At 51.0% G+C, this 21944-nt stretch overlaps 1 protein-coding gene across 1 annotated transcript in view; it reads left to right on the forward strand.

Annotated features, from left to right (window-relative positions):
* The window catches only part of LOC139250247 (uncharacterized protein C22orf15-like), a 347512-nt gene that overhangs the window by 321926 nt on the left and 3642 nt on the right, over positions 1–21944 (forward strand). The gene's annotated exons all lie outside the window — the stretch shown is intronic.

The following is a 21944-nucleotide window of genomic DNA, read 5'->3' on the forward strand; positions in this document are numbered from 1 at the left end:
GCTCTCGCTCTCTCAGCTCAATGAGTAACGCTCTCGCTCTCTGAGCTCTGTGAGTCACGCTCTCACTCTCTGAGCTCAATGAGTAACGCTCTCACTCTCAGCTCAGTGAGTAACGTTCTCGCTCTCTGTGCTCAGTGAATAACGCTCTCACTCTCTGAGCTCTGTGAGTAACGCTCTCACTCTCTGAGCTCAGTGAGTAACGCTCTCGCTCTCTAAGCTCAGTGAGTAACGCTCTCGCTATGAGCTCAGTGAGTAACGCTCTCGCTCTCTGAGCTCAATGAGTAACGCTCTCGCTCTCTGAGCTCAGTGAGTAACGCTCTCACTCTCTGAGCTCAGTGAGTAACGCTCTCACTCTCTGAGCTCAGTGAGTAACGCTCTCGCTCTCTAAGCTCAGTGAGTAACGCTCTCGCTATGAGCTCAGTGAGTAACGCTCTCGCTCTCTGAGCTCAATGAGTAACGCTCTCGCTCTCTGAGCTCAGTGAGTCACGCTCTCGCTCTCTGAGCTCAATGAGTAACGTTCTCGCTCGCTGAGCTCAGTGAATAACGCTCGCGCTCTTCTGAGCTCAGTGAGTAACGCTCTCACTCTCTGAGCTCAGTGAGTAACGCTCTCACTCTCTGAGCTCTGTAAGTCACGCTCTCACTCTCTGAGCTCAATGAGTAACGCTCTCACTCTCAGCTCAGTGAGTAACGTTCTCGCTCTCTGTGCTCAGTGAATAACGCTCTCGCTCTCTGAGCTCTGTGAGTAACGCTCTCACTCTCTGAGCTCAGTGAGTAACGCTCTCACTCTCTGAGCTCAGTGAGTAACGCTCTCACTCTCTGAGCTCAGTGAGTCACGCTCACGCTCTCTGAGCTCAGTGAGTCACGCTCTCACTCTCTGAGCTCAGTGAGTAACGCTCTCGCTCTCTGAGTTCATTGAGTAACGCTCTCGCTGTCTGAGCTCAGTGAGTAACGCTCTCGCTCTCTGAGCTCAATGAGTGACGCTTTCGCTCTCTGAGCTCAATGAGTAACGCTCTCGCTCTCTGAGCTCAGTGAGTAACGCTCTCACTCTCTGAGCTCAGTGAGTAACGCTCTCGCTCTCTGAGCTCAGTGAGTCACGCTCTCGCTCTCTGAGCTCAATGAGTAACGCTCTCGCTCTCTGAGCTCAATGAGTCACGCTCTCGCTCTCTGGAGCTCAATGAGTCACGCTCTCGCACTCTGAGCTCAATGAGTAACGCTCTCACTCTCTGAGCTCAGTGAGTAACGCTCTCGCTCTCAGCTCAGTGAGTAACGCTCGCGCTCTCTGAGCTCAGTGAGTAACGCTCGCGCTCTCTGAGCTCAGTGAGTAACGCTCTCGCTCTCTGAGCTCAGTGAGTAACGCTCTCGCTCTCTGAGCTCAGTGAGTAACGCTCTCGCTCTCTGAGCTCAGTGAGTAACGCTCTCACTCTCTGAGCTCAGTGAGTAACGCTCTCGCTCTCTGAGCTCAGTGAGTCACGCTCTCGCTCTCTGAGCTCAATGAGTAACGCTCTCGCACTCTGAGCTCAGTGAGTAACGCTCTCGCTCTCTGAGCTCAATGAGTCATGCTCTCGCTCTCTGGAGCTCAATGAGTCACGCTCTCGCTCTCTGAGCTCAATGAGTAACGCTCTCATTCTCTGAGCTCAGTGAGTAACGCTCTCGCTCTCAGCTCAGTGAGTAACGCTCGCGCTCTCTGAGCTCAGTGAGTAACGCTCTCACTCTCTGAGCTCAGTGAGTAACGCTCTCGCTCTCTGAGCTCAGTGAGTAACGCTCTCGCTCTCTGAGCTCAGTGAGTAACGCTCTCGCTCTCTGAGCTCAGTGAGTCACGCTCTCACTCTCTGAGCTCAATGAGTAACGCTCTCGCTCTCTGATCTCAGTGAGTCACGCTCTCGCTCTCTGAGCTCAGTGAGTCACGCTCTCACTCTCTGAGCTCAATGAGTCACGCTCTCGCTCTCTGAGCTCAGTGAGTCACGCTCTCACTCTCTGAGCTCAATGAGTAATGCTCTCGCTCTCTCAGCACAGTGAGTAATGCTCTCGCTCTCTCAGCTCAGTGAGTAACGCTCTCACTCTCAGCTCAGTGAGTAACGTTCTCGCTCTCTGAGCTCAATGAGTAACGTTCTCGCTCTCTGTGCTCAGTGAGTAATGCTCTCATTTTCTGAGCTCAGTGAGTAACGTTCTCGCTCTCTCAGCTTAGTAAGTAACGCTCTCGCTCTCTCAGCTCAATGAGTAACGTTCTCGCTCTCTGTGCTCAGTGAGTAATGCTCTCATTTTCTGAGCTCAGTGAGTAACGTTCTCGCTCTCTCAGCTCAATGAGTAACGCTCTCGCTCTCTCAGCTCAATGAGTAACGCTCTCGCTCTCTGAGCTCTGTGAGTCACGCTCTCACTCTCTGAGCTCAATGAGTAACGCTCTCACTCTCAGCTCAGTGAGTAACGCTCTCACTCTCTGAGCTCAGTGAGTAACGCTCTCGCTCTCTGAGCTCAGTGAGTAACGCTCTCGCTCTCTAAGCTCAGTGAGTAACGCTCTCGCTATGAGCTCAGTGAGTAACGCTCTCGCTCTCTGAGCTCAATGAGTAACGCTCTCGCTCTCTGAGCTCAGTGAGTCACGCTCTAACTCTCAGCTCAGTGAGTAACGCTCTCGCTCTCTGAGCTCAGTGAGTCACGCTCTCGCTCTCTGAGCTCAATGAGTAACGTTCTCGCTCGCTGAGCTCAGTGAGTAACGCTCTCACTCTCTGAGCTCTGTGAGTAACGCTCTCACTCTCTGAGCTCAGTGAGTAACGCTCTCACTCTCTGAGCTCAGTGAGTAACGCTCTCGCTCTCTGAGCTCAGTGAGTAACGCTCTCGCTCTCTGAGCTCAGTGAGTAACGCTCTCGCTCTCTGAGCTCAATGAGTAACGCTCTCGCTCTCTGAGCTCAATGAGTAACGCTCTCGCTCTCTGAGCTCAATGAGTAACGCTCTCGCTCTCTGAGCTCAGTGAGTAATGCTCTCACTCTCTGAGCAAAGTGAGTAACGCTCTCGCTCTCTGAGCAAAGTGAGTAACGCTCTCGCTCTCTGAGCTCAATGAGTAACGCTCTCGCTCTCTGAGCTCAATGAGTAACGCTCTCGCTCTCTGAGCTCAATGAGTAACGCTCTCGCTCTCTGAGCTCAGTGAGTAACGCTCTCACTCTCTGAGCAAAGTGAGTAACGCTCTCGCTCTCTGAGCTCAGTGAGTAACGCTCTCGCTCTCTGAGCTCAGTGAGTAACGCTCTCACTCTCTGAGCTCAGTGAGTAACGCTCTCCCTCTCTGAGCTCAGTGAGTAACGCTCTCGCTCTCTGAGCTCAATGAGTAACGCTCTCGCTCTCTGAGCTCAGTGAGTAACGCTCTCGCTCTCTGAGCTCAATGAGTCACGCTCTCGCTCTCTGAGCTCAATGAGTAACGCTCTCACTCTCTGAGCTCAGTGAGTAACGCTCTCGCTCTCAGCTCAGTGAGTAACGCTCGCGCTCTCTGAGCTCAGTGAGTAACGCTCTCACTCTCTGAGCTCAATGAGTAACGCTCTCGCTCTCTCAGCTCAGTGAGTAACGCTCTCGCTCTCTGAGCTCAGTGAGTAACGCTCTCGCTCTCTGAGCTCAGTGAGTAACGCTCTCGCTCGCTGAGCTCAATGAGTCACGCTCTCACTCTCAGCTCAGTGAGTAACGCTCGCGCTCTCTGAGCTCAGTGAGTAACGCTCTCGCTCTCTGAGCTCAGTGAGCAACGCTCTCGCTCTCTGAGCTCAGTGAGTAACGCTCTCGCTCGCTGAGCTCAATGAGTCACGCTCTCACTCTCAGCTCAGTGAGTAACGCTCTCGCTCTCTGTGCTCAGTGAGTAACGCTCTCGCTCTCTGAGCTCAGTGAGTAACGCTCACTCTCTGAGCTCAGTGAGTCACGCTCTCGCTCTCTGAGCTCTGTGAGTAACGCTCTCGCTCTCTGTGCTCAGTGAGTAACGCTCTCGCTCTCTGAGCTCAGTGAGTAACGCTCACTCTCTGAGCTCAGTGAGTCACGCTCTCGCTCTCTGAGCTCTGTGAGTAACGCTCTCGCTCTCTGAGCTCAGTGAGTCACGCTCTCGCTCTCTGAGCTCTGTGAGTAACGCTCTCGCTCTCTGAGCTCAGTGAGCAACGCTCTCGCTCTCTGAGCTCAGTGAGTAACGCTCTCGCTCGCTGAGCTCAATGAGTCACGCTCTCACTCTCAGCTCAGTGAGTAACGCTCTCGCTCTCTGAGCTCTGTGAGTAACGCTCTCGCTCTCTCAGCTCTGTGAGTAACGCTCTCGCTCTCTGAGCTCAGTAACGCTCTCACTCTCTGAGCTCAGTGAGTAACGCTCTCGCTCTCTGAGCTCAGTGAGTAACGCTCTCGCTCTCTGAGCTCAATGAGTAACGCTCTCGCTCTCTGAGCTCAGTGAGTAACGCTCTCGCTCTCTGAGCTCAGTGAGTAACGCTCTCGCTCTCTGAGCTCAGTGAGTAACGCTCTCGCTCTCTGAGGTCAGTGAGTAACGCTCTCGCTCTCTGTGCTCAGTGAGTAACGCTCTCGCTCTCTGAGCTCAGTGAGTAACGCTCTCACTCTCTGAGCTCAATGAGTAACGCTCTCGCTCTCTGAGCTCAGTGAGTAACGCTCTCGCTCTCTGAGCTCAGTGAGTAACGCTCTCGCTCTCTTAGCTCAGTGAGTAACGCTCTCGCTCTCTGAGCTCAGTGAGTAACGCTCTCGCTCTCTGAGCTCAGTGAGTCACGCTCTCGCTCTCTGAGCTCAGTGAGTAACGCTCTCACTCTCTAAGCTCAATGAGTAACGCTCTCGCTCTCTGAGCTCAGTGAGTAACGCTCTCGCTCTCTGAGCTCAGTGAGTCACGCTCTCGCTCTCTGAGCTCAGTGAGTAACGCTCTCACTCTCTGAGCTCAGTGAGTAACGCTCTCACTCTCTAAGCTCATTGAGTAACACTCTCACTCTCTGAGCTCTGTGAGTAACGCTCTCACTCTCTGAGCTCAGTGAGTAACGCTCTCGCTCTCTGAGCTCAGTGAGTAACGCTCTCACTCTCTGAGCTCAGTGAGTAACGCTCTCGCTCTCTGAGCTCAGTGAGTAACGCTCTCACTCTCTAAGCTCATTGAGTAACACTCTCACTCTCTGAGCTCTGTGAGTAACGCTCTCGCTCTCTGAGCTCAGTGAGTAACGCTCTCGCTCTCTGAGCTCAGTGAGTAACGCTCTCACTCTCTGAGCTCAGTGAGTAACGCTCTCGCTCTCTGAGCTCAGTGAGTAACGCTCTCGCTCTCTGAGCTCAGTGAGTAACGCTCTCGCTCTCTGAGCTCAGTGAGTAACGCTCTCGCTCTCTGAGCTCAGTGAGTAACGCTCTTGCTCTCTGAGCTCAGTGAGTGACTGTCTCGCTCTCTGAGCTCAGTAACGCTCTTGCTGTCTGAGCTCAGTAACGCTCTTGCTGTCTGAGTTCAGTGTGTAACTCTTTCACTCTCACCTCTGAGCCAGAAGGTTGTGGTTTCAAGGCCCACGCCAGGGGCTTTAGCACACAAATCTAGGGTGTCACTGCAGTGCCACGTGGAGTGAGTGCTGCACTGTCAGAGGGGTCGTCTTTCGGATGAGGCGTTAAACCAAAGTCCTGTCTGCTGTCTCAGGTGGATGTAAAAGATCCTATTGCACTATTTTGAAGAAGAGCAGGGGGGTTATCCCCGGTATCCTGGCCAATATTTATCCCTCAATCCACATAACTGGAACGGATTATCTGGTCATTATCACATTGCTGTTTGTGGGAGCTTGCTGTGCACAAGCTGGCTGCCGCATTTCCCACATTACAACAGTGACTACACTCCAAAAGTACTTCATTGGCTGTAAAGCACTTCGAGACATCCGGTGGTCATCCGGCCCTCTAAATGCAAGTCTTTTTTTCCTACCAAGATGTAGTACCTCACATTTATCTGTGTTGAACTTCATTTGCCAATTATATGCCCATTCTGCAAGTTCATTAACCTCCTGTAATTTGTTGCAGTCCTCCTCAGTATTGACTCACCCCCAATTTGATGTCATCCACAAATTTAGAAATTGTGTTTTTGATTCCAAAATCTAAATCATTAATATAAATTGTGAACAACAGTGGTCCCAGCACTGATCCTTGTGGAACACCACGACACATCTTCTGCCACTGTGAATAGCTACCTTTTACCCCTACTCTCTACTCTCTGCTTTCTGTCTTGAAGCCAGCTAGCTATCTATTCTGCCACTTGTCCCCTGATTGCACATTCTCTGATCTTGTTCATCAGTCTATTATGGGATACCTTATTGAAGGCCTTTTGAAAATCTAGATAAATTACATCTACTGCATTACCCATTACCCTTGTCTACTCTCTCTGTTACCTCTTCAAAAAATTCAATGAGGTTGATCAATCAAGACTTTTCCTTTTGAAATCCATGCTGACTATTTGTAATTATATTTTTGCTTTTTAGATGTTCCTCTATTTTCTCCTTTAGTAGGGATTCCATTATTTTTTCTCCCACCGATGTTAAGCTGTGACTGGTCTATAATTCCCTGTATATGTTCTATCCCCTTCTTAAATATAGGTATTACGTTAGCTCTGCGCCAGTCCTCTGGTACTGCACCTTTTTCTAACGGATTATTAAATATGTGTCGTAAGGCCTCTGCTATCTCTTCCCTAGATTCTTTTATGATGTGAGGATTTAATCCATCCAGACCTGGGGTTTTATCCTCTGAGTTTGATTTGTTTATTTAATATATCTCATTACTAATCTCATCATTCAGAGTCATCTACACCTGTTCTATCTCCCTGGTAAATACTGAAGCAAAGTAATTATTGAATTATTTTGATTTTATGATTTCTATACAGCGACTGTATTTTATATTACATGAGCACACACTTCTGGTAAAGAAAGAAACAATTCCTTTATATAGCAACTTTCACATCCTCCGGCTGGGAACTCAACATCCAGGGGTATTCAACATTTCGGAAGGATAGACAGAAAGGAAAAGGAGGTGGGATAGCGTTGCTGGTTAAAGAGGAGATTAACGCAATAGTAAGGAAGGACATCAGCTTGGATGATGTGGAATCTGTATGGGTGGAGCTACTGAATACCAAGGGGCAGAAAACGCTAGTGGGAGTTGTGTACAGACCACCAAACAGTAGTAGTGCGGTTGGGGATGGCATCAAACAAGAAATTAGGGATACTTGCAATAAAGGTACAGCAGTTATCATGGGCAACTTTAATCTACATATTGATTGGGCTAACCAAACTGGTAGCAATACAATGGAGGAGGATTTCCTGGAGTATATTAGGGATGGTTTTCTGGACCAATATGTCAAGGAACCAACTAGAGGGCTGCCCATCCTAGACTGGGTGATGTGTAATGAGAGAGGACTAATTAGCAATCTTATTGTGCGAGGCCCCTTGAGGAAGAGTGACCATAATATGGTAGAATTCCTCACTAAGATGGAGAGTGACATAGTTAATTCAGAGACTAGGGTCCTGAACTTAAGCAAAGGTAACTTCAATGGTATGAGACGTGAATTGGCTAGGATAGACTGGCGAATGATACTTAAAGGGGTTGACGATGGATAGGCAATGGCAAACATTTAAAGATCACATGATGAACTTCAACAATTGTACATCCCTGTCTAGAGTAAAAATAAAATGGGGAAGGTGGCTCAACCATGGCAAACAAGGGAAATTAAGGATAGTGTTAAATCCAAGGAAGAGGCATATAAATTGGGCAGAAAAAGCAGCAAACCCGAGGACTGGGAGAAAGCAGAGGATGACAAAGGATTTAATTAGGAGGGGGAAAATAGAGTATGAGAGGAAGCTTGCCGGGAACATAAAAACTGACTGCAAAAGCTTCTATAGATATGTGAAGAGAAAAAGATTAGTGAAGACAAACATAGGTCCCTTGCAGTCAGAGTCAAGTGAATTTATAATGGGGAACAAAGAAATGGCAGACCAATTGAACAAATACTTTGCTTCTGTCTTCACTGAGGTAGACACAAGTAACCTTCCAGAAGTTCTAGGGAGAAGGAGGAACTGAAGGCTATCATCCTTTTTTGGGGTTGAAGGCCGATAAATCCCCAGGGCCTGATAGTCTGCATCCCAGAGTACTTAAGGAAGTAGCCATAGAAATAGTGGATGCATTGGTGATAATTTTCCAACAGCCTATCGACTCTGGATCAGTTCCTATGGATTGGAGGGTAGCTAATGTAACACCACTTTTTAAAAAAGGAGGGAGAGAGAAAATGGATAATTATAGACCGGTTAGGCTGACATCAGTAAAATGTTGGAATCAATTATTAAATATGAAATAACAGCGCATTTGGAAAGCAGTGACAGGATCGGTCCAAGGCAACATGGATTTATGAAAGGGAAATCATGCTTGACAAATCATCTGGAATTTTTTGAGGATGTAACTAGTAGAGTGGACAAGGGAGAACCAGTGGATGTGGTGTATTTGGACTTTCAAAAGGCTTTTGACAAGGTCCCACACGAGATTGGTGTGCAAAATTAAAGCACGTGGTATTGGGGGTAATGTACTGACGTGGATAGAGAACTGGTTGGCAGACAGGAAGCAGAGAGTTGGGATAAACCGGTCCTTTTCAGAATGGCAGGGTTCAGTGCTGTGACCCCAGCTATTTACAATATACATTAATGATTTAGGTGAAGGAATTGAGTGTAATATCTCCAAGTTTTCAGATGACAGTAAATTGGGTGGCAGTGTGAGCTGTGAGGAGGATGCTAAGAGGCTGCAGGGTGACTTGGACAGGTTAGGTGAGTGGGCAAATGCATGGCAGATGCAGCATAATGTGGATAATTGTGAGGTTATCCACTTTGGTGGCAAAAACACGAAGGCAGAATATTATCTGAATGGCGGCAGATTAGGAAAAGGGGAGGTGCAACGAGACCTGGGTGTCATGGTACATCAGTCATTGAAAGTTGGCATGCAGGTACAGCAGGCGGTGAAGAAGGCAAATGGTATGTTGGCCTTCATAGCGAGGGGATTTGAGTATAGGAGCAGGGATGTCACCTGGAATATTGTTTATAGTTTTGGTCTTCTAATCTGAGGAAGCACGTTCTTGCTATTGAGGGAGTGCAGCGAAGGTTCACCAGACTGATTCCCAGGATGGCAGGACTGACATATGAGGAGAGACTGGATCGACTGGGCTTTTATTCACTGGCGTTTAGAAGGATGAGAGGGGATCTCATAGAAACATATAAAATTCTGACGGGACTGGACAGGTTGGATGCAGGAAGAATGTTCCTGATGTTGGGGAAGTCCAGAACTAGGGGACACAGTCTAAGTATAAGGAGTAAGCCATATAGGACTGAGCTGAAGAGAAACTTCTTCACTCACAGAGTTGTTAACCTGTGGAATTCTCTACCGCAGAGAGTTGTTGATGCCAGTTCGTTAGATATATTCAAGAGGGAGTTAGATATGGCCCTTACAGCTGAAGGGATCAAGCGCTTTGGAGAGAAAGCAGGAAAGGGGTACTGAGGTGAATGACCTTATTGAATGGTGGTGCAGGCTCGAAGGGCCGAATGGCCTACTCCTGCACCTATTTTCTATGTTTCTATATTCCAAAAGCTTCACAGCCAATTAATTACTCTCGGTGTGTTGCAGACAAACTCGGCCAGCCAGTTTGTGTTCAGTCAGATTGCACAAACTGTGATGAACCAGTCGATCTATTTCCGGTGATGTTGGTTATAGCAGTCATGCCTATTTTTATCACCACTTTCTGTCACACCGCAGCTTACCAAGTCATTTTGCTTACCTTTGCTTGTGTTCTCCATCCTATGTCTCCAAGGTAGTTGACGCATTGATGCAGTATGTGAGTCCTAAAGTGTCTCAAAGATGTAGATATACAAATCATGGGGACAGGTGTGGAGATTAGGGGTACAGATACACAGATCCTTATTAAAACAAATTATGTTCAGTTGTGCTGTGAACTGACAATCCTCTTTCATTCATTCCTTCCTTCAATAATTCCCGCCATCATTCCTTCAATTATTTTCTCAAATTATTCTTCCCTTCTTCATTCGTTGCTACTTTCGTTCCTTCATTCACTCATTCCCTTTTTCCTTCATTCATTCCCTCCCTCCCTTCATTCATTTCTTTCCGCTACCTGCTATTACCCACATAGATTGGATCTTTGAGATTATTGGACCAGTATTTGAGACACTTGGGGAAATTGTAATCTGACGTTTACATTTGAAAGTTTCTGTACTGTTGGATCAATCTTAATTAAAAGACAGAGCTCTGCCATCTTTCTCCAGCGACCAGGAGTGACCTTACTTGGTGCTTATTAAGCTGACAGAGCCTGCAGTATCACACGCTGAGGCATCAAGGAATGAGTATAGTATAGTGTTAGGTGCTCCCTCGTGTTGAGGATGACTTGCTTCCACTCCAAAAAGGGATGCGGTCACAGGTGTTTCAATGAAGGATCTAATATTCCAGGTCCCGAACTACATCCTGAAGGATGGAAGATGCCTGTGATGCCCGTTGCACACCAGCCACCACACAGGCTCGACAGAGCTAGGTCTCGACTGGAGACTAGCTCTGCTGCACAGACCTAGTGCGCACACATATCGCAGTGTGGGCTGGCCCAAGGAACAAGCATCATCATCATCATCATAGGCAGTCCCTCGGAATCGAGGAAGACTTGCTTCCAATCTTAACATGAGTCCTTAGGTGGCTGAACAGTCCAATACGAGAACCACAGTCTCTGTCACAGGTGGGACAGATAGACGTTGAGGGAAGGGGAGGGTGGGACAGGTTTGCCGCACACTCCTTCCACTGCCTGTGCTTGGTTTCTGCATGCTCTCGGCGACGAGACTCGAGGTGCTGAGCGCCCTCCCGGATGCACTTCCTCCACTTAGGGCGGTCTTTGGCCAGGGACTCCCAGGTATCAGTGGGGATGTTGCACTTTATCAGGGAGGCTTTGAGGGTGTCCCTGTAACGTTTCCTCTGCCCACCTTTGGCTCATTTGCCGTGGACGAGTTCTGAGTAGAGCACTTGCTTTGGGAGTCTCGTGTCTGGCATGGAACAAGCAGTGGTGTGGAGGCCCACAGGTCTCGGGATCGGTGATGGAGCAGCTGAATGGGCCCTTGTTGGTGTTGGGTGTGTGGACAATTTAATCTTTGTGGATGTGTGAGAAAACTTTGTTCCCAGGAGCTGAGTGTTTATGTGTGACAGTCTGAGAGTGGGCGGCTCCCGTAGGTGGGAGCCATGATATCACTGGCCACTCACACCAACTGCTGCTGACACAGCCTGCAGCTCTTCAGTCAGTAAGACCTGTGTAAATGGTCCTGCTTGTGTTGGACTCAGTGCACGAGACACCCGTTCAAACCCCAAACCCAGCGGGTCACCTTCAGCTACTTGTCAGAAGCCAGCAGTGCCTGTTCTCGGCTGGCCCACTAGTTGGAGCTCTTTGCCGCACATTAATCTTCCATCTTTTGTTGGGAGGTGTGTGAAGGATGGGACGTGCATCGGATCAGACACTACAGATGCTGGGATGTCAACCTTTCACTATTGAAATCTGTGAGATGGATTCCAGAACTTTCCAGAGGTTGCATTCAACATTGAGGAAATAGGACCCAGAAATCTTACAGCACAGAAGGAGGCCATTCGGCCCATCGTGCCTGTGCTGGCTCTGATAGAGCTATCCAATTATTCCCACACCCTCTGCTCTATCCCCATCCCCTGCAAATTTTTCCTTTTCAAGTATTTATCCAATTCCCTTTTAAAAGTTACTTTTGAATCTGCTTCCCCTGCCCTTTCAGGCAGCGTGTTCCATAACTCACCACGCAAAAACATCCTCCTCATCTGCCCCCGGCTCTTTGCCGATTATCGTAAATCTGTGTCCTCTGGTTACTGAGCATCCTGCCAGTGGAAACAATGTCACCCTCTGTCAAAACCCCTCATTATTTTACACACTTCTATTAAATCTTCTCCTAACCTTCTCTGCTCTAAGGAGAACAACTCCAGCTTCTCCTGTCTCTCCACACAACTGAAATCCCTCATACCTGAAACCATTCTGGTCAATCTCCCCTGCACCCTCTCTAAGGCCTTGACATCCTTCCTAAAGTGTGGTGCCAAGAATTGAACACAACATTCTCCCAACCAGTGTTTTATAAAGGTTTAGCTGCAAGCATAACGTCCTGGCTTTTGCATTCTATGCCTCTATTTATAAAGCCCAGGATCCCACATGCTTTTTTACCACCTTCTCAACTTGTCCTGCACCTTCAAAAACATGTGTACGTCAATCCCCAGGTCTCCCTGTTCCTGCACACCCTTTAAAAGTACACCATTTAGTTTATATTGCCTCTCCTGTTCTTCCTGCCCAACATGTATCACTTCCCACCTCTCTACATTAAATTCCATCTGCCGTGTGTCTGCCCATTTCACAGGCTGTCTATGTCCTCCTGTAGTCTCTTACTATCCTCCTAAACAGCCACCACACATTAAAACAATCCAGGCACAGGCATCTTCCACCCTTCACCATGTAGTTCGGGATCTGGAATATTAGGTCCTTCATTGCAACACCTTTGAACTCATCCCTTTTTGGCGTGGAGTTATTGGAAGGACTGCCTGTGATGACTATCCTCCTCATTGGTTGCTACATTTTGGGTCATCTGCAAACTTTGAAATCGTGCCCTGTATATCCAAGTGCAAGTGATTAATAACGACCCCTGGGCATACACCCCTTCACACTGACAGTCAGCCAAAAGCACCACGCTCTGCTTCCTGTCCCTCAGCTTCATTTACAACATAAGAATTGGAGCAGGAGTCGGCCATTCGGCCCCTCGAGCCTGCCCCGCCATTCAGTAAGATCATGGCTGATCTTCTACCTCAACTCCACTTTCCTGCACTGTCCCCATATCCCTCGATTCCCTTAATATCCAAAACTCCTATCGATCTCTGTCTTAAATATACTCAACGACTGAGCCTCCACAGCCCTCTGGGTAGGGAATTCCAATGATTCATCACCCTCTGAGTGAAGAAGTTTGATTGGACAAAACAAATTGGCCAGAGCAGCCTTGAGGAAGAGTTCATAGAGTGTATCTGGGATAGTTTCCTTGAACAGTATGTTGCAGAACCAACCAGAGAGCAGGATATCTTAGATCTGGTACTGTATAAGGAGACAGATTAATAAATGATCTCGTCGTAAAAGATCCTCCAGGAATGAGTGACCATAATATGGTTGAATTTCAAATTCAGTTGGAGGGAGAGAAAGTTGGATCTGAAATCAGGGTCCTAAGCTTAAATAAGAGAGACTACAAACATAGTCTCCCTAAGGATAAGGGGTAAGCCATTTACGACCGAGATGAGGAGAAACTTCTTCACCCAGAGAGTGGTGAACCTGTGGAATTCTCTACCACAGAAAGTTGTTGAGGCCAATTCACTAAATATATTCAAAAAAGAGTTAGATGTAGTCCTTACTACTAGGGGGATCAAGGGGTATGGGGAGAAAGCAGGAATGGGGTACTGAAGTTCCATGTTCAGCCATGAACTCATTGAATGGCGGTGCAGGCTAGAAGGGCCGAATGGCCTACTCCTGCACCTATTTTCTATGTTTCTATGAGGGCAGGGTTGGCTAAAGTGGACTGGGAAAATAGATTAAAGTATGGGACGGTTGATGAGCAGTGGCAGACATTTAAGGAAATATTTCATAACTCGCAACAAAAATATATCCCAATGAGAAGGAAAGACTGTAAAAGAAGGGATAGTCATCCGTGGCTAACTAAGGAAATAAGGGAGGGTATCAAATTGAAAACAAAGGCATACAATGTGGCCAAGACTAGTGGGAGGCCAGAGGATTGGGAAACTTTTAAAAGCCAGCAAAGAACGACGACAAAAAATGATAGCGAGGGAAGATAGATGATGAAAGTAAACTAGCACAGAATATAAAAACAGATAGTAAAAGTTTCTACAGGTACATAAAAAGGAAAAGAGTGGCTAAAGTAAATGTTGGTCCCTTCGCGGATGAGACTGGGGAATTAATAATGGGGAACAGGGAAATAGCAGAGACTTTGAACAAATATTTTGTATCGGTCTTCACGGTAGACGACACTGAAAACATCCCAATAGTGGATAATCAAGGGGCTCTAGTCAATGTATCTACAGAGGCGTATGAAAGCCTAGGCCTTACACTGCTAAGCACTGCCCTCCAGTCATCAAGATCCACGGCGCGGCCCTGGACAATGTGGACCATTTCCCATATTCAGAAGCCTCTTATCAACAAAAGCAGACATTGACGAGGAGATCCAACACCACCTCCATTACGCCAGTGCAACCTTCGGCCGCCTGAGGAAAAGAGTGTTTGATGACCAGGCCCTCAAAACTGCCACCAAGCTCATGGTCTACAGGGCTGTAGTAATACCTGCCCTCCTGTATGGCTCAGAGTCATGGACCATATACAGTAGACACCAAGTCACTGGAGATAAATCACCAACGATGTCACCGCAAGATCCTACAAATCCCCTGGGAGGACAGACACACCAACATCAGTGTCCTCGACCAGGCCAACATCCCCAGCATTGAAACACTGACCACACTCGACCAGCTCCACTGGGTAGGCCACATTGTCCACATGCCCGACACGAGACTCCCAAAGCAAGCGCTCTACTCAGACCTCCTTCACAGCAATCGAGCCAAAGGTGGGCAGAGGAAACGTTACAAGGACACCCTCAAAGCCTCCCTGATAAAGTGCAACATCCCCACTGAATCCAGTGAATTTTCGTAGATTACAACCAGTGCATTCACGATCCCTGCAGCCACTTCTTTAAGACCTTAGGATGCAGGCCATCAGGTCCAGGGGACTTGTCTGCCTTTAGTCCCTTTATTTTACCGAGTACTGCTTCATTAGTGATAGTGATTTTATTAAGTTCCTCCCTCCCTATTATAGGCAGTCCCTCGGAATTGAGGAAGACTTGCTTCCACTCTTAAAATGAGGCCTTAGGTGGCTGTACAGTCCAATACGAGAACCACAGTCCCTGCCACAGGTCGGACAGACAGTTATTGAGGGAAGGGGAGGGTGGGACAGGTTTGTCGCACACTCCTTGCCAAAGACCGCCCTAAGTGGAGGAAGTGCATCCGGGAGGGCACTGAGCACTTCGAGTCTCATCGCCGAGAGCATGCAGAGATCAAGTGCAGGCAGAGGAAGGAGTGTGCGACAAACCTGTCCCACCCTCCCCTTCCCTCAATGACTGTCTGTCCGACCTGTGGCAGGGACTGTGGTTCTCGTATTGGACTGTGCAGCCAACTAAGGCCTCATTTTAAAAGTGGAAGCAAGTCTTCCTCAATTCCGAGGGACTGCCTATAATAGGGAGGGAGGAACTTAATAAAATCACTATCACTAATGAAGCAGTACTCGGTAAAATAAAGGGACTAAAGGCAGACAAGTCCCCTGGACCTGATGGCCTGCATCCTAGGGTCTTAAAGAAGTGGCTGCAGGGATAGTGAATGCATTGGTTGTAATCTACCAAAATTCCCTGGATTCGGGAGGGGTACCAGCGGATTGGAAAACCGCAAATATAACAACCCTATTTAAGAAAGGAGGGAGACAGAAAGCAGGAAACTATAGACCAGTTAGCCTAACATCAGTTATTGGGAAAATGCTGCCGTCCATTATTAAGGAAGTAGTAGCAGGACATTCAGAAAATCATAATAGTCAAGCAGAGTCAGCATGGTTTTATGAAAAGGATGTTTGACAAAATTGCTGGAGTTCTTTAAGGATGTAACGAGCAGAGTGGATAAAGGAGGATAAAGTAGATGTGGTGTATTTGCTTTTCCAGAAGGCATTTGATAAGGTGCCACATAAAAGATTACTGTACAAGATAAGAGCTCACAGGGTTGATGGTAATATATTTGCATGAATAAAGGATTGGCTAACTAACAGAAAACAAAGAGTTGGGATAAATGGGTCATTTTCCGGTTGGCAATCAGTAACTAGTGATGTGCCGCAGGGATCTGTGCTGGGGCCTCAACTATTTACAATCTATATAAATAGTTTGGATGAAGGGACCGAGTGTAGTAATGTAGCCAAATTTGCTGATGATACAAAGATGGGTGGGAAAGTAAGTTGTGAGGAGAAAGCCAAGAATCTGAAAAGGGATATAGATAGGCTAAGTGAGTGAGCAGATGGAGTGTAATGTGGGAAAATGTGGGATTATCCACTTTGTTAGGAAAAATAAAAAAGCAAGTTATTATTTAAATGGGGAGCGATTACAAAGTGCTGCAGTACAGAGGGACCTGGGGGTCCTTGTACATGAAACACAAAAAGTTAGTATGCAGGTACAGCAAGTGATCAGGAAGGCAAATGGAATGTTGGCCTTTATTGCAAAGGGGGATAGAGTATAAAAGCAGAGAAGTCCTGCTACAACTGTACAGGGTATTGGTGAGGCCACACCTGGAGTACTGCATACAGTTTTGGTCTCCGTATTTAAGGAAGGATATACTTGCATTGGAGGCAAATTTGGCCATTGTACACCAGCCACCACTCGGGCTTGACAGAGCTAGGCCTTGGTCCAGTGACAAGGGTTAACCAAGATGACTTGAGACAAGCTCTGCTGCACCTCACCTGAGCCCCGACCCCTCTGTTCATAAATGCTGCGCCACTCTTAGGCCACGTCCCCACCGATATTAAATGCTGCATTGCCCCTCACTGGGATTGACCTCTGCCCCTCATTGGGATTGACCCCCATACCCGCTAGGCTCGGACGCCGGTCCAATGGGCTGCCTGGACTCCAGTGACGTCCGTCCACTCTCACTGTAGAAGTGGTCGCACTCCTAGGGGCTGCTCTCTTGCCGATACCCTGTCTGCTGATACCCGCCTGCCGATATCATCATCATCATAGGCAGTTCCTCGGAATTGAGGAAGACTTGCTTCCACTCCCAAAGTGAGTTCTTTGATGGCTGAACAGTCCGATACGAAAGCCACAGACCCTGTTACAGGTGGGACAGACATTCGTCGAGGGAAGGAGTGGGTGAGGTTAGTTTGCCGCACGCTCCTTCCGCTGCCTGCGCTTGACCTCTTCGCACTCTTTGCGTTGAGACTCGAAGAGCTCAACGCCCTCCCGGATGCACTTTCTCCACCTCGGGCGGTCTGGGGCCAGGGTCTCCCAGGTGTCAGTGGTGATATCGCACTTTACCAGTGAGGCTTTGAGGGTGTCCTTATAACGTTTCCGCTGTCCTCCTTTGGCTCGTTTACCATGAAGGAGCTCCGCATAAAGCATTTGTTTAGGGAATCTCGTATCTGGCATGCGTACTATGTGGCCTGCCCAACGAAGCTAATTGAGTGTGGTCAGTGCTTCAATACTGGAGATGTTAGCCTGGTCGAGGACACTGATGTTGGTGCACCTGTCCTCACAGGGGATTTGCAGGATCTAGCGGAGACATTGTTGGTGATATATCTCCAGAGACTTGAGGTGCCTTCTGTACATCGTCAGACCAATGGGCGGGTATTACTACAGCCCTGCAGACCTTGAGCTTGGTGGTAGATTTGAGGGCCTGGTCTTCAAACACTCTTTTCCTCAGGCGGCCGAAGGCTGCACTGGCACACTGGAGGCAATGTTGAATCTCCGCATCAATGTCTGCCTTTGTTGATAAGAGGCTCCCGAGATATGGGAAATGGTCCACGTTGTCCAGGGCTCCGCCGTGAAGGCTGGTGGATGTTAATCGTAAGGCCCATGCTTTCATATGCCTCAGTGAATACGTTGACTATATCCTGGAGTTCAGCATCTGAATGTGCACAGATGCAGGCGTCATCCGCATACTGCAGCTCAATGACAGAGATTGGGGTGATCTTGGACCTGGCCTGGAGGTGGCGTAGGTTAAACAGCTTCCCACTGGTTCTGGAGTTTAGTTCCACTCCAGCGGGTAGCTTGTTGATTGTGAGGTGGAGCATGGCGGCGAGGAAGATTGAGAAGAGGGTTGGGGCAATGACACCGCCCTGTTTGACCCCGGTCCGTACGTGGATTGGGTCTGTAATGGATCCATTGGTAAGGATCACGGTCTGCATGTCATCGTGGAGCAGGCGAAGGATGTTGACAAACTTTTGGGGCATCCGAAAAGGAGGAGGATACTCCATAGTCCCGCACGGTTGACAGTGTCAAAGGCCTTCGTAAGATCGAAAAAGGCCATGTATAAGGGCTGGTGCTGCTCTCTGCATTTTTCCTGCAACTGGCGCGCTGCAAAGATCATGTCCGCCTGCCGATACCCTGCCTGCCGATACCCCCCTGCTAATACCCCACCTGCCGATACCCCGCCTGCCGATACCCCCCTGCTAATACCCCACCTGCCGATACCCCGCCTGCCGATACCCCCCTGCTAATACCCCACCTGCCGATACCCCCCTGCTAATACCCCACCTGCCGATACCCCGCCTGCCGATACCCCCCTGCTAATACCCCACCTGCCGATACCCCCCTGCTAATACCCCGCCTGCCGATACCCCCCTGCTAATACCCCACCTGCCGATACCCCCCTGCTAATACCCCACCTGCCGATACCCCCCTGCTAATACCCTGCCTGCCGATACCCTCCTGCTAATACCCCACCTGCTAATACCCCACCTGCCGATACCCCCCTGCTAATACCCCACCTGCCGATATCCACCTGCTAATACCCCACCTGCCGATACCCACCTGCTAATACCCCTCTGCTAATACTCCACCTACCGATACCCCGCCTGCTAATACCCCACCTGCCGATACCCACCTGCTAATACCCCCCTGCTGATACCCCACCTGCCGATACCCACCTGCTAATACCCCCCTGCTAATACCCCACCTGCCGATACCCCGCCTGCTAATACCCCACCTGCCGATACCCACCTGCTAATACCCCACCTGCCGATACCCCCCTGCTAATACCCCGCCTGCCGATACCCACCTGCTAATACCCCTCTGCTAATACCCCACCTGCCGATACCCCCCTGCTAATACCCCACCTGCCGATACCCACCTGCCGATACCCCCCTGCTAATACCCCACCTGCCGATATCCACCTGCTAATACCCCACCTGCCGATACCCACCTGCCGATACCCCCCTGCTAATACCCCACCTGCCGATACCCCACCTGCCGCTACCCCGCCTGCTGATACCCTGCTGTCAATACCCTGCCTGCCGATACCCTGCCTGCCGATACCCCCCTGCCGATACCCACCTGCCGATACCCTGCTGCCGATATCCCCCTGCCGATACCCCGCCTGCTGATACCCTGCTGCCGATACCCACCTGCCGATACCCCGCCTGCTGATACCCTGCTGCCGATACCCACCTGCCGATACCCACCTGCCGATACCCACCTGCCGATACCCTGCCTGCTGATACCCACCTGCCGATACCCTGCCTGCTGATACCCACCTGCCGATACCCCGCCTGCTGATACCCTGCTGCCGATACCCTGCCTGCTGATACCCACCTGCCGATACCCTGCCTGCTGATACCCACCTGCCGATACCCCGCCTGCTGATACCCTGCTGCCGATACCCACCTGCCGATACCCTGCCTGCTGATACCCACCTGCCGATACCCTGCCTGCTGATACCCACCTGCCGATACCCCACCTGCCGATACCCCGCCTGCCGATACCCACCTGCCGATACCCCGCCTGCTGATACCCCGCCTGCTGATACCCTGCTGCCGATACCCCGCCTGCCGATACCCCCCTGCCGATACCCCCCTGCCGATACCCACCTGCCGATACCCACCTGCCGATACCCACCTGCCGATACCCACCTGCCGATACCCCCCTGCCGATACCCACCTGCCGATACCCACCTGCCGATACCCCCCTGCCGATACCCCCCTGCCGATACCCACCTGCCGATACCCACCTGCCGATACCCACCTGCCGATACCCCCCTGCCGATACCCCCCTGCCGATACCCACCTGCCGATACCCACCTGCCGATACCCCGCCTGCCGATACTCACCTGCCGATACCCACCTGCCGATACCCACCTGCCGATACCCACCTGCCGATACCCCGCCTGCCGATACCCACCTGCCGATACCCACCTGCCGATACCCACCTGCCGATACCCCCCTGCCGATACCCACCTGCCGATACCCACCTGCCGATACCCCGCCTGCCGATACCCACCTGCCGATACCCACCTGCCGATACCCAACTGCCGATACCCACCTGCCGATACCCCGCCTGCCGATACCCACCTGCCGATACCCACCTGCCGATACTCACCTGCTAATACCCCCCTGCTAATACCCTACCTGCCGATACCCCCCTGCTAATACCCCACCTGCCGATACCCACCTGCTAATACCCCCCTGCTAATACCCCCCTGCTAATACCCCACCTGCCGATACCCACCTGCTAATACCCCCCTGCTAATACCCCCCTGCTAATACCCCCCTGCTAATACCCCACCTGCCGATACCCACCTGCTAATACCCCCCTGCTAATACCCCACCTGCCAATACCCCCCTGCTAATACCCCCCTGCTAATACCCCACCTGCCGATACCCACCTGCTAATACCCCCCTGCTAATACCCCCCTGCTAATATCCCCCTGCTAATACCCCACCTGCCGATACCCACCTGCTAATACCCCCCTGCTAATACCCCGCCTGCCGATACCCCGCCTGCTGATACCCACCTGCCGATACCCCGCCTGCTGATACCCTGCTGCCAATACCCTGCCTGCCGATACCCCGCCTGCCGATACCCCCCTGCCGATACCCCGCCTGCCAATACCCCGCCTGCCGATACCCCGCCTGCTGATACCCCGTCTGCCGATACCCACCTGCCGATACCCCGCCTGCCAATACCCCGCCTGCCGATACCCCGCCTGCTGATACCCCGCCTGCCGATACCCCCCTGCCGATACCCCGTCTGCCGATACCCCGTCTGCCGATACCCACCTGCCGATACCCCGCCTGCCGATACCCCCCTGCCGATACCCCCCTGCCGATACCCTCCTGCCGATACCCCGCCTGCCGATACCCCGCCTGCCGATACCCACCTGCCGATACCCTGCTGCCGATACCCCGCCTGCCGATACCCTGCTGCCGATACCCCGCCTGCCGATACCCCGCCTGCCGATACCCCCCTGCCGATACCCCGCCTGCTGATAGCCCCCTGCCGATACCCCCCTGCCGATACCCCGCCTGCCGATACCCCGCCTGCCGATACCCCCCTGCCGATACCCCGTCTGCCGATACCCACCTGCCGATACCCCGCCTGCCGATACCCCCCTGCCGATACCCCCCTGCCGATACCCTCCTGCCGATACCCTGCTGCCGATACCCCGCCTGCTGATACCCCCCTGCCGATACCCCCCTGCCGATACCCCGCCTGCCGATACCCACCTGCCGATACCCCACCTGCCGCTACCCCCCCTGCCGATACCCCCCTGCCGATACCCCCCTGCCGATACCCCCCCTGCCGATACCCCGCCTGCCGATACCCCGCCTGCCGATACCCCCCTGCCGATACCCCGCCTGCCGATACCCACCTGCCGATACCCTGCTGCCGATACCCCGCCTGCCGATACCCCGCCTGCCGATACCCCGCCTGCCGATACCCCCCTGCCGATACCCCCCTGCCGATACCCCCCCTGCCGATACCCCGCCTGCCGATACCCACCTGCCGATACCCTGCTGCCGATACCCCGCCTGCCGATACCCCCCTGCCGATACCCCGCCTGCTGATAGCCCCCTGCCGATACCCCCCTGCCAATACCCCCCTGCCGATACCCCGCCTGCCGATACCCCCCTGCTGATACCCCACCTGCTGATAGCCCCTGCCGATACCCCCCTGCCGATACCCCGCCTGCTGATACCCTGCTGCCGATACCCCGCCTGCCGATACCCACCTGCCGATACCCCCCTGCCGATACCCACCTGCCGATACCCCGCCTGCCGATACCCCGCCTGCTGATTGTGCTCCTGCAAGTTGTGGGGGCATGGCACTGACCCTGGGCCTGCTCTC

This window comes from Pristiophorus japonicus, unplaced genomic scaffold (genome assembly GCF_044704955.1).
Source record: "Pristiophorus japonicus isolate sPriJap1 unplaced genomic scaffold, sPriJap1.hap1 HAP1_SCAFFOLD_358, whole genome shotgun sequence".
Lineage (NCBI taxonomy): Eukaryota > Metazoa > Chordata > Chondrichthyes > Pristiophoridae > Pristiophorus > Pristiophorus japonicus.